At 36.9% G+C, this 13,599-nt stretch overlaps 1 long non-coding RNA gene across 1 annotated transcript in view; it reads right to left on the bottom strand.

The window, feature by feature from the left end:
- Positions 1–1,209: 1,209 nt before the first annotated feature.
- The window catches only part of LOC115222453, a 32,220-nt gene continuing 19,830 nt past the window's right edge, over positions 1,210–13,599 (bottom strand). The window contains exon 3 of the long non-coding RNA XR_003882722.2: positions 1,210–1,349. This is a non-coding gene — a long non-coding RNA (uncharacterized LOC115222453). The remainder of the gene's footprint in view (positions 1,350–13,599) is intronic.

Genomic DNA, 13,599 nt, shown 5'->3' with positions numbered 1-13,599 from the left:
AAGACAGACTCTATACAGCATTTACTCAGTGAAATAAACTCCCACCAGCAGGCTAGAAAACCAAAGCATTACATACTCAACACACAATACAAGCAGTAACACAACAAAAGACAGTACCACACCTCAAGGGAAATAAGAAACACAATACAGTACCAGGAAGAGTTCACACATGCTCAACAGCAAGGAAGAACACACAAATCTGTACACACCCCAGCAACACAGAGGTGGAGCAAGTGATGCAGTAGAGATTTGCTTCAATCTACCAAATATTGAACAGTTATAGAATAATAATCCTTTCTACTATAGGCACAAGGCCTGAAATTTTGGGGGATGGGGACAGTCAATTAAATCAACCCCAGTGATCAAATGGTATTTATTTTACCGACCTTGAAAAGATGAAAGGCAAAATCAACCTCAGTGGAATTTGAACCCAGAATGTAAAGTGTCACAAGTTTTTGTCTGACATCATCACTGTTCTTTGCTATCTTTTAATAATGATAACAAGAACAACAATGACAACAACAACAATAACAGCAACAGCAACAACAATAACAACAACAGCAACAGCCAAAACAATAATAATAAAAATTATTTTCAATTTAAGTACAAGGTCAAGAATTTTAGATGTGAGGAAGTTAGTTGATACCATAGTAACAACAACAACAACAACAACAACAACAACAACAACAGCAACAGCGCAGCAGCAGCAGCAGCAGCAGCAACAACAACAACAACAACAACAACAACAACAACAACAACAACAACAACAACAACAACAACAACAACAACAACAACAATATTAATAATAATAATAATAATAATAATAATAATAATAATAATAATCATAATAATAGTAATAATAATAATAATAATAGTAGTAGTAGTACTAATAATAATAATAATAATAATAATAACAATAATAACAACAACAATAATAATAATAATAATAATAATAATAATAATAATAATAATAATAATGATAATAATCCTGTCAACTATAGACACAACGCCTGAAATTTGAGTGCGGGGCAAAAATCAATTACATTTTACCCCAGTATTCAAACAGCACTTATTTCACTAACCCCAAAAGGATAAAAGGTAAAGTCAACCCCATGGTGGAATTTGAACTTAGAACGTAAAGACAGATAAAAGCTGTTTATCTGGGGTACTAATGATTGTTCCAGCTTAAATAACAACAAGAATAGTTCCAGTAACCTGTTTCATGTTTTCCAGAAGATTCTTTAGTTTGATCCTGCTGATGAAACTTGGGTCTATATCAAGAGGCGTCTGATAAGAATGTTTAGTTGTAGTATTTCTGGGTTTTTCCTCCACTTTTCTCTGATGGCTTTCTGAAACAGACACATTAAAAACGGATAAAAATATTTTAAATAAAACTTCTAAATGAAAAAAGACAAAAAAAAAGAAGAAAAACAAAATCAAAAACAATAGCAACAACAAAATACTTAAAATATCAGATAAAACAAAATTTATTTCCTCAGATTAATTAAAAAACAATTTTTTTTTTTACTGGAAATCAAGTTGGTTTAATATTTCATTTTTGGCAAGATCTTCTTCAAAAGTTAAGAGTAAGAAAATCTTTCAAAGCTAGAGAATGGAAAATCTCACAGGAAACTGACACATAATAAAATTCTTGCACTTTTAACCCTAATTACAATTCAGATAACTTCTTTTTTTTTCTTCTTTTTTTAAAATTTATTTTATTTTATTGGGGGTACGGATAATTTAATGCAATGTTGTATCTTTTATCTTTTGTATGTTACTTGTTTCAGCCATTAGACTGTGGCCATGCTGGAGCAAATACCACTTTGAAGAATTTTTAGTCAAGTGAATTGGCTCCAGTACTATTTATTTATTTATTTATTTATTTATTGTTAAGTCTGGTACTTATTCTAAAGATCTATTTTGCTGAACCACTAAGTTACAAGGAATTAAACACACCAACACCATTGTCGAGTGTCGATTGTCTTTGATCATATGTCTGTTGGATCCAACTACAGCAGCAGCAGTGATGATGTCATCATCATCGTCATCATCATCGCCATCACCATCACCATCACCATCACCGTCACCATCACCATCATCATCGTCGTCGTCGTCGTCATCGTCATTTAACATCTGTTTTCCACACCAGCATGGGTTGGAAGTTTTGACCAGAGTTGGTAAGGTCAGGTGAAGTACCAAGTTCCATTGTTCTGACAAGGGTTCAACAGCTGGGTGCACTTTCCTAACACCAATCACACCAACCACTCAACAGTGTGTGCTGAGTGTTTTTTTATGTGGAGCTTCAGTGCGACACAGAGTGTGACAAGGCTGGTCCCTTGAAATACAGGTACTACTCATTTTTGCCAGCTGAGTGGACCAGAGCAACGTGAAATAGTGTCTTTGAAAATATTTAATATTTTGGCATCTGAAGCAGCTGGAGATAAAATAGTTTGACCAAAAGAACCAGCTATTACAAGCAAAAATAAATGTTGGAAAAACCGCATTTTGCCAAATTTTGACATACAGCACTTAAACATAATGACAACGATGTATATATATGTGTGTTTGTGTGTGTGTATGTATGTATATATATATAAGGGCAACCAGCCGTAGAAACACTGCCAGATCTGACTGGCCTGGCGCAGCCTCCTGGCTTCCCAGACCCCAGTTGAACCGTCCAACCCATGCTAGCATGGAAAACAGACGTTAAATGATGATGATGATGATGATATATATATATGATGAACTTCTTTCAGTTTCCGTCTATCAAATCCACTCACAAGCTTTGGTTTGCTTAAAGCTATAGTAGAAGACACTTGCCCAAGATGCCACACAATGGGACTGAACCAGAAACCATGTGATTGGAAAGCAAGCTTTTTAGCAAACAGCCATACTTTAAATGAAAAAAAACGATAAAGATCAAATTATATAAAAGAATGCATATTTTTCTACTTGACAGAGTGAAGAGCTCCATAAATTTGGTTGAGTCACTAAAAGTTTTTTGAACTATTAACTAATGAGATCAGCTTTAACACACACATATCCCAATTCCCATATCATTATCATCATTGGAAAGTATTTGAAGCAAAGAGATTTTGTTTTAAAATGGTCTGGTTTACTCAGTGTTAAAAATGGGATTTCCAGGGAGAAATAGAACACATCTCTAAGTATTACGAGCATGATAATAATAATTGATTAATTAAGCATGCAAGTTACGTGAGAATAAAACAAAACAAAAACAAACATCACTGTTTAATCAACTGAAATTACATCTGTAATGTAAAGGAAAAAAAACAAACCAAACTCCCCATTGATGCTAATGATAATTCTTTTCAAGAAAGGCATCTCTGAAACTTAAATGGATTAAAATATTAAGTGAGAACATGTAGTAGAGAATGGGTCTCATGATTGGTAGATATGACGATGTGATGACAACTCTGAGCATGTTTCAGTTTTATCACAACTCCTCAGTGAAGTGCATATGTGTGTGTGTGTGTGTATATACATATATGCTTTCCCCACTCTTGCCTCTCCCACCTCCCAACAGCCAAATCTCCCTCATATCTCAGGACAATTAACCACCTAGGACAATTACCCCTCTTGGTTAATTACCCCCCTCTTCAATATATTAAGAAGTTTTGAATCGTCATCTGTTGTCCTCAGAGGTAATTGTCCGGGGGGGGGGGTAAATGTCTTAGAATCCTCACCCTATCACTTTGAAAATAAGGGAAAAAAGACAAAACACACACACACAAAAAAAATGTTAGAACACATTAGAAAATGTAGTTCTGGATAAAGCCAAAAAATAAATCAATAAAAAAAAATCACTGGGATGGTCGTAACTGGAATGCTTTTGATCATAGGGTATGCTCAATCAGGGCTAATGTTGGATTAAACAATAATGATTACAATCAACAGCAACAAGTGGACAAAATATTTCAGATGCACACTTTCATGCACACACACACATGCACACATACACATGCATACACATACATGCATACACACACAGGCAAACACATACACACACATGTACATACATGTGCACACACTTGCACACACACATATGCACACATATATATGCACACATATATATGCACACAAACACACTTGCACATACACATGCACACACAACCATACATACAAGTAAACACAAGAACACACACCTCAAAACACATTTTCCTTTCACTCTTTCTTTCTTTCTCTCCCTCCTTCTCTCTCCCCCCCTCCCCATCTCTTTTTCTCTTTAAACCTTTTGTTACCAACCTGCCCAAGGCTGCCCCTGCTTCTGTGATACAAACTTCCTGTTTTAAAGCAATCCAAATTAAAACCCTTCCATCAAATTTTTCGTGTTAATTTATGCTCCAAACACCACCTTAAAAAAATAACGAACTTATTGTATACAGTGCTCAGGTGCACTACTACTCATCAGAAAAAGTAACCAAAAATGCATGAACAACACAAAGAATAATAGAATGATGCCCCCCAAAAAAAGACTGGGAAATGAATGAGTCATTTAAAAGAATAAAAAAAAAAACATAGTCGTAGGAGTGGCTGCGTGGTAAGTAGCTTGCTTATGAACCACATGGTTCCGGGTTCAGTCCCACTGCGTGGCACCTTGGGCAAGTGTCTTCTACTATTGCCTCGGGCTGACCAAAGCCTTGTGAGTGGATTTGGTAGACGGAAACTGAAAGAAGCTCGTTGTATATATGTATATATATATATAAGTGTGTGTCTGTGTTTGTCACCCCAACATCGCTTGACAACCGATGCTGGAGTGTCTACATCCCCATAACTTAGTGGTTTGGCAAAAGAGACCGATAGAATGAGTACTAGGCTTACAAAGAATAAGTCCTGGGGTCGATTTGCTCGACTAAAGACAGTGCTCCAGCATGGCCATGGTCAAATGACTGAAACAAGTAAAAGAGTAAAGAGTATCAGGAATACTGTTGCTGAATTTCAGGAAGCATGTATGTTTGGAAGGATGCTGTGTATTAACAGCTAACAACTGATGTGGGTAGGTTATTCCATGCTTCGGTAAGGTTCTGAACAAGAAAAAAAAATGTTTATGAAAGTCTAGGGTGCTGTGTTGTTTTCTGATTTCATAAGCATGTAAGCATATGTTAGACATATGGAGTTCAAAAAGGTGCTCAAGGTTGTTATGGGAAAGATCAAGGAGGTGCTTAAAGATCTTCCTAGTGACATAGGGAGGGAGACACATGTCAGGTTATTGAGATAGCTTGAGGCCGTAGTGGAAGCTAAGAGTAGCAACTTTGAGGAAACTTATCACCCAGTCATGATCCAAGCTGACATTTTTTGATTTCTTAAAATACTTTTACTTTTAGGTGGAATATTGTGTTTTCTTTTCCTTTTATGCAAACTGTCAAATTTAGTCTGAATACCCTGTAGTAGATTAGCCCCCAACTCCATCCTGACCGAGTAGATCAATGATCTAAGGTTATGTGTATGTGCATGAATAGTAATAATATATGGGTGGAATTCACAAATATTTTAATGTTTTCATAAATCACATGCTTCTCACCATCATAGTTTGAATTCATGGGGTGATTACAGTACAGTCCATAGTATCCATAGAAACAGTGGATGTATCGTGGCAGTCTGCCAGTTATGACAACGAGGGTTCCAGTTGATCCGATCAATGGAACAGCCTACTCATGAAATTAACATGCAAGTGGCTGAGCACTCCACAGACACGTGTACTCTTAACATAGTTCTCGGGGAGATTCAGCATGAGACAGAGTATGACAAGGCTGACCCTTTAAAATACAGGTACAACAGAAACAGGAAGAAAGAGTGACAGAAAGTTGTGGTGAAAGAGTACAGCAAGGTTTGCCACCACCCCCTGCCAGAGCCTCATGGAGCTTTAGGTGTTTTCACTCAATAAACACTTGCAACGCCTGGTCTGGAAATTGAAACCACAATCCTACAACCGTGAGTCCACTGCCCTAACCACTGGGCCATTGCACCTCCACAGTGGATGTGTAACTGAAGATTGTCTATCAATTTTGACCAATGAGAAGTTTGACTGGGGGTGTGAGGGGCATTTCTGAGTGTATTTGATAGGGAGGGGCGGAAGGTGATGGGAAAGGAGGAGGGAATGGTAATTATAAAGGAGATGGAGGTGTGTGTGGTGATGTTAAACTTATTTTGATACTTGAGTATGCAGATGTCAGGATAGGTGGTATAGTTCTTTGGTTTGACCTTAGTCACAGCAGGCCTCCACACAGTTTGAAACTACCAAATTCATTGCCAAGGCATTCACTGATTCGTTGGCCCAGGGCTATAGTAGAAAACACTTACTCAAGGTGCTGTGCAGTGGGACTGAACCTGAAATCGCATGGTTCTACCACAAACTTCTTAACCAAACAACATGACCATTTCTTCCAAAATCAACAAGAGAAAGAATACTTAAAGACTACTACATTGAGACCTGGAGTGTCTCTATTCTGATTATAAATTTACATTAATACCAATAATCATTGATACACTTGGGTACATTAGTAGCCAATTATTAGAATAATTAAAAAAAGCCAGGATTTTGGGGTAAAGAATGAGAACACACAATTTGCAGATATAGTACATAAGAGGAAGAGTAAAACTATGCAAAACTTTTCTAAAATTCAACATGTAACATTTATCATTGCTAAAAAACATATATTAGTGATAGAAGCAGTATTAATATTGAGAGGTAATATTTATTTATTCCCAGTTAAATGTGGTTGTCCTGTTAGAACAAACTATACTGTGGAAGGTACCATGTGAGAAATTCTCATACAAGCTTTTGGTGCAGAATGCATGCTTGTTTGTTCATATCACCAGCAGAGAGATAACACTCCACAAACTCCAGCACCAAGATCACCGGATCACATGATTTCGATCTTTCTTGATCTCATCAGTGATGGACACTCGACCACTAGAATTAGCAATCTCTTCACAGTGATATATATAGAAAATCTATGCCTGAACAGGCACTGGTGTTGCAATTAAGCAGTGAGCATGTTAAAGAATATATATTAAGCAACAGAGGAGGTATTAATACAGAGAGGTAATATTTATTCCTACATAGATGTGGGTGTTCTTTACTGTGGTAGATACCTTGAAAGAAAAACTCTCATACTGGCTTTTGGTGCAGAATGCACTGCTGCTATCCAAATTCCTGTGATGAAGCTTTTGTTTCTTTTGTTAGAAACCAGATCACTTCTTCAAGGAAAAATTCTAATAATTAGATAAAGAAAAGGGACACACACACACACATATGAAGCTGCTGATGTCAAAATTCCAATGAAAGAAACATATTTCTGGGTGAGAAACTCAGTCTTTTTCTATTAATGTGGAATTTGAAGAATAAAACCATAAGAACAGAAAATATGTACGGTAACAAACAAACACGCATACTTAAAAACACACAAACATAAGTGATTTAATGCTAGACCGCTTTGCATAACCACAAGAGAAGTAGCATCCTGTTAACAAGATAATGGGTGGATCAATTAACATAGGAATTAATTAAATGCAATTATTGATCAGCAGATTCTTCTCTTTAGCTCAATTTTACAAAATTCAAACAGGAAATGAATAACTGTGTTGTTTTATAGATAGTAAAAAAGAAAAAAAACACAATTGACTCTGTACGGGAGGGGACAAACACACGAGTGTCAAAATAACAACTGCTGTAGTCATTGTAACAAGAAATTTTTAATGCAAATTGTTTGCGGCTAGGTGCAAGCATGGCTGTGTGGTAAGAAGTTTCCTTGTCAACCATATGGTCCTGAGTTCAGTATCACTGCAGGGCACCTTGGACAGGTGTTTTCTACTATAGTCCCAGGCCAACTAAAACTTTGTAAATGGATTTGGAAGAGGAAGCTGAAAGAAGCCTGTTGCATGAGGGTATATATATATATATACTCACACAAAATTAAGAAAAAGAATGTATATATATATATACATACATATATATATATATATATATATATATATATATATATATATATATATATATACACACATACAAGGGATTGGGAGGTGTGGTGATTTGTTGTTCTCAATAAGACACACATCAAGCTAAGTAAAATCATTGTCTTCTGCATACCCAGGTTTGTCTTTTAGGTGTAGGTGTTGCATAAATGCACATGTGCAGGTGTTGTGTAAATACAGGTGTAAAAAGCACCCAGGACACTCTATTGAGCAGTTGGCCTTACGGCAGGCATCTAACCATAGAAAGCAAAACAGACAATTGTGGTCTGACAACTCCAAGTCAAACATTCCAACCCATGCCAGCCTGGAAAGTAGATGTTAATTGATGATAACAATGATGATGATGATATATATATTCTTTTATTGTTTTACTTGTTTCAGTCATTTGAGTGTGGCCATGCTGGAACACCGCATTTACCCAAACAAATCGACCCAAGGATTTATTCTTTGTAAACTTAGTACTTATTCCACCAATCTCTTTTGCCAAACCGCTAAATTACGGGGATGTAAACACACCAACATTGGTTGTCAAGTGATAGTAGGGTGAACAAACACAGACACACAAATACATATGTATATATATATATATATATATATATATATACGACAGGCTTGTTTCCTCCTTCCAAATCCACACACAAGGCTTTGGTAAGCTCAAGGCTATAGTAGAAGACACTTGCTCAATGTGCCATGCAGTGAAACTGAACCCAGAGCCAAGTAGTTGGGAAGTAAGCTTCTTACCACACAGCCACACATGTGCCTATACTTACAATACATATATATATTTTTTTGATTTGAAAACCCCACTAGAATGGGAGAAAGCGCTAATGATCTTAGTGATATGATATATATGTAAAAAATGTAATATATAAATAAATATCTGTAAATATAAACCATCCAATCTTCTGATTACCTCATTTCTTCTAATATATATATATATATATTATATATAGAAATTAGAAAAAAAACACCTTTTATCAATTCAAAATGAACAATTAAATTACACCATATAGAAAATTACATATAATAGAAATATTTCTATTATATGTAATTTTCTAGATGGTGTAATTTAATTGTTCATTTTGAATGGATAGAAGGTGTCTTTTTTCTAATTTTTATATATATATAATATATTGTGTTAACTTTGATTTAGTATTTCTAAATTGAATTTTTTCCTTGTAAGTTAGGATTAATATTCCCTCAAATAATTATTATAGTATATATATATATCATCATCATCATCATCATTTAATGACCGTTTTCCATGCTAGCATGGGTTGGACGGTTCAACTGGGGTCTGGGAAGCCAGAAGGCTGCGCCAGGCCCAGTCTGATCTGGCAGTGTTTCTACAGCTGGATGCCCTTCCTAACGCCAACCACTCCGAGAGTGTAGTGGGTGCTTTTTATGTGCCACCTGCACAGGTGCCAGACAAGGCTGGCAAACGGCCACGATCGGATGGTGCTTTTTACGTGCCACCGGCACTGGTATCTCAGCTACAATTTCCATTGATGTTGAAACATTCAATTTCGATTTTGATTTTCACTTGCCTCAACAGGTCTTCACAAGTAGGGTTTGTGTCACAAGAAGGAAAGGTATGCATAAGTGGGCTGGCTACGTCCCAGGTAGAGGCCACGGGTTATGGTCTCACTTGTCCAGCCGGGTCTTCCCACGCACAGCATACTTCCAAAGGTATCAGTCTCTGGTCATTTTCTCGGTGAGACCTAAAGTTCGAAGGTCGTTCTTCACTACCTCATCCCAGGTTTTCCTGGGTCTACCTCTTCCACAGGTTCCCTCAACCGCCAGGGTGTGGCACTTTTTCACACAACTATCTTCATCCATTCTCGCTACATGACCATTCCAGCACAAATGTCTCTCTTGCACACCACATTTGATGCTTCTTAGGTCCAACTTTTCTCTCAAGGTACTTACACTCTGTCGAGTATGAACACTGACATTACACATCCATCGGAGCATACTGGCTTCATTTCTTGCGAGCTTACACATATCCTCAGCAGTCACGGCCCAAGTTTCACTGCCATGTAGCATGGCTGTTCGTACACATGCATCATACAGTCTGCCTTTTATTCTGAGCGAGAGGCCTTTTGTCACCAGCAGGGGTAAGAGCTCTCTGAACTTTGCCCAGGCTATTCTTACTCCAGCAGTTACACTTTCAGCACACCCACCCCCGCTACTGACTTGGTCACCTAGGTAACGAAAGCTATCAACTATTTCTAGTTTTTCTCCCTGGAATGTGGTGGAAGTTGGTCTCTGAGCATTTTCAGTGTTTATTGCTCCTGAGCATCTGCCACATACAAAAACTATTTTCCTAGTTAGCCTTCCTTTGACATTGCTGCACCTCTTATGTGTCCATAGCTTACAATTGGTGCATCTTAAAGAGTTTCTACCTACGTCTTTTCTACAGATCGAGCAGGGCCATCTACCTGAAGGCGCTTGTGATTTGCCTGCCTTCCTACATATTAGGACTTTGGTTTTAGCTAGGTTGATTTTAAGGCCCGTCGATTCTAATCCTTGTCTCCACACTTGAAACTTTGCCTCTAGTTCTGATAGTGACTCAGCAATTAGAGCAAGGTCATCAGCATATAGGAGCTCCCAGGGGCATCCTGTCTTGAATTCCTCCGTTATTGCCTGGAGGACTATGATAAATAGGAGGGGGTTGAGGAGTGAACCTTGGTGGACCCCTACCTCTACTCTGAATTCTTTAGTGTACTCGTTGCCAACCCTCACCTTACTTGCCAACCCTCACCTTACTTACACATATATATATGTGTGTGTGTATATATATATAAGTATATATATATACTCTCTTTATAAATAATTTTATGAAAAAAAAATCAAAGATTCAAATACATACATTGACTGCGGCCATGCTGGAGCACCCCTTTAGTCAAGCAAATCGACCCCAGGACTTATTCTTTGTTAGCCTAGTACTTATTCTATCGCTCTCTTTTGCTGAACTGCTAAGTTACAGGGACGTAAACACACCAGCAAACTCGGTTGTCAAGCAATGTTGGGGGGACAAACACAGACACACAAACATATACACACGTACATACATATATATAATATATATATATATAATATATATATATATATATATATATATATATATATATATATACATATATATGATAAGCTGCTTTCAGTTTCTGTCTACCAAATCCACTCACAAGGCTTTGGTTGCCCAAGACTATAGTAGAAGACACTAACCAAAGGTGCCACACAGTGGGACTGAACCTAGAACCTAGTGGTTCGTTAGCAAGCTACTTACCACACACCCACTCCTGTGCCTAGTCACTATAGTTGCTATATTTTTCTATTCTATTTATAGTTTATCAGAAAGCCAAATGCCACAATAAATGATAAATAATTTTATGAAAAAATAATCAAAGATTCAAATACAAAATATTGACAAAAACCAAATATCAATCGCCAACCACTGATATATTCAACAATTTGAAGAATTCATTGTCTTGTTCTAAATTTTTTTTTTTTTTGCTCATATTAAGTGCAGGAGTGGCTGTGTGGTAAGTAGCATGACATCTTGGGCAAGTGTCTTCTACTATAGCCTCGGTCCAGCCAAAGTCTTTTGAGTGGATTTGATAGGTGGAAACTGAAAGAAGCCCGTCGTATATACGTATATGTTTATGTATGTGTGTGTGTGTGTTTGTGTATCTTTTTTGTCATTTCAACATCCCTTGACAACTGATGCTGGTGTGTTTACGTTCCCGTAACTTAGCGGTTCGGCAAAAAAAGACCAATAGAATAAGTACTAGGCTTACAAAGAATAAGTCCTGGAGTCAATTTGCTTGACTAAAGGCGGTGCTCCAGCATGGCCACAGTCAAATGACTGAAACAAGTAAAAGAGTAAAAGATAGTATTAGAGCAGGTACCTAATTTAAATTCACTTTATTTCTGTGTTTTTGTTACCCACTACAGCTATCTAACTTGTTCTACACACACAACACACACACACATGCAAACACACATATACACACATACAAGCAAACACACACACATAAATGTACTCGTACACACGTATGTATATGCATGCATATATACATGTGTATACATGCACATCCAAGCCTACATATGCATACATACACACACGCATACACACATACACATACACACACACACACACACACACACACACACACAAATACACACATGCATAAACACATACAAACAGGAATGTACTCACACATAGGTATGTAAATGCATATGCATACACATCCGAACATACATATGCATATATGCATACATAAACACACACACACATGTATACATAAATGCATACATACACACAAGCACATTCACATTCACACACACATACTCAAAGAAACAATATTTCACTCACACAAATATGCATGCGCACACACAGACAGACATTCAGACACACACACACACACACACATGCGCAAGCACATACATACCCACATGCATACATATACATTTCCAAAAGCAAGAATCAAAATTGTATCAAAAATATTATTAGCAACAGCTAAGGAATGGAAAAAAAACAATGACTGGAAGAATTTTTGTGAAACCCAGAGTACCATCCAAAAAAAAAAAGACCAAAAAAAGAAAAATCCAATATAAATTCCAAGGGAATAATGTCAGCAGAAATACTAAACATACAAAAATATTTTAAAAACCCATACAATTAAGGTAAAAATTAACCAAAAAAAATAGAAATAAAGCTTCAAGTTTTATAGTATGAAGGAGAGTTAGGGGTGGAATAAAAAAAAAGAAATGGGGCTCAAAATCAGAATGTTTGGAAGAAGAGGGAGAGGGGGAGAGGGAGAGAGAAGGAGAGGTGGAAAGATGAAGAGCCAAGTCAATAGACTGTACAAAGTGGGTATATATAATTAGGCTAGGGCTTATAATTGAAAGAGACAAAATGAGAAACTATAATAGAGAAAAAAAAATTAATGAAAAGAAAGAAAAAAATTGAAAGGGAAAGAAGGGGAGAAGGAATGAAAGAAATAAGGGAAGACAGGCAGGTGTGGGGGGGGGAGAGGAGATGGAAGGTGAGAAGTAAAAACAAAAGAAAAAGGAATGAGACCGGATGCTGGAGTGTGGCAAACGTTAAAAAAAGAAAGAAAGAAATAGAGTGAAGAAGAGGAGAAGACAAACAAATATCATCATGATCATCATCATCACTGTTATTATCATTGTCGATATCATCATCATCTTCACCATCATCAACATCATCATCATCATCATCATCAGCAGCAGCAGGAGTATTGTTACCTTGATAACGAGTAATATTACGATTATCATTGTCATTCCTATCTTCATCATCATCATCATCATCATCATTGTCATTGTTGTCATCGTCATCATTGTCACCATTGACATCAGTATCATCAGTGTCATCATCATCATCATCATCATAACTATCTTTATCATTACCACCACCGCCATCACCATCATTTTACCTCTGATTTTTTTTCCATGTCTTCGTAAAGTCGTACAGGTTTTCTGAGACAGTGTTTCATGGCCAGCTGCCCTTCGTGTCGGCAATGCTTTTAGTTCATCTTCGTTTCTTACGAATGTTGGTGCTACTGTTCAATTTGG

Source organism: Octopus sinensis, linkage group LG20 (assembly GCF_006345805.1).
Source record: "Octopus sinensis linkage group LG20, ASM634580v1, whole genome shotgun sequence".
Lineage (NCBI taxonomy): Eukaryota > Metazoa > Mollusca > Cephalopoda > Octopoda > Octopodidae > Octopus > Octopus sinensis.
The sequence above is the reverse complement of the archived record's forward strand: the minus strand, read 5'-3'. Positions and strand labels throughout refer to the sequence as shown.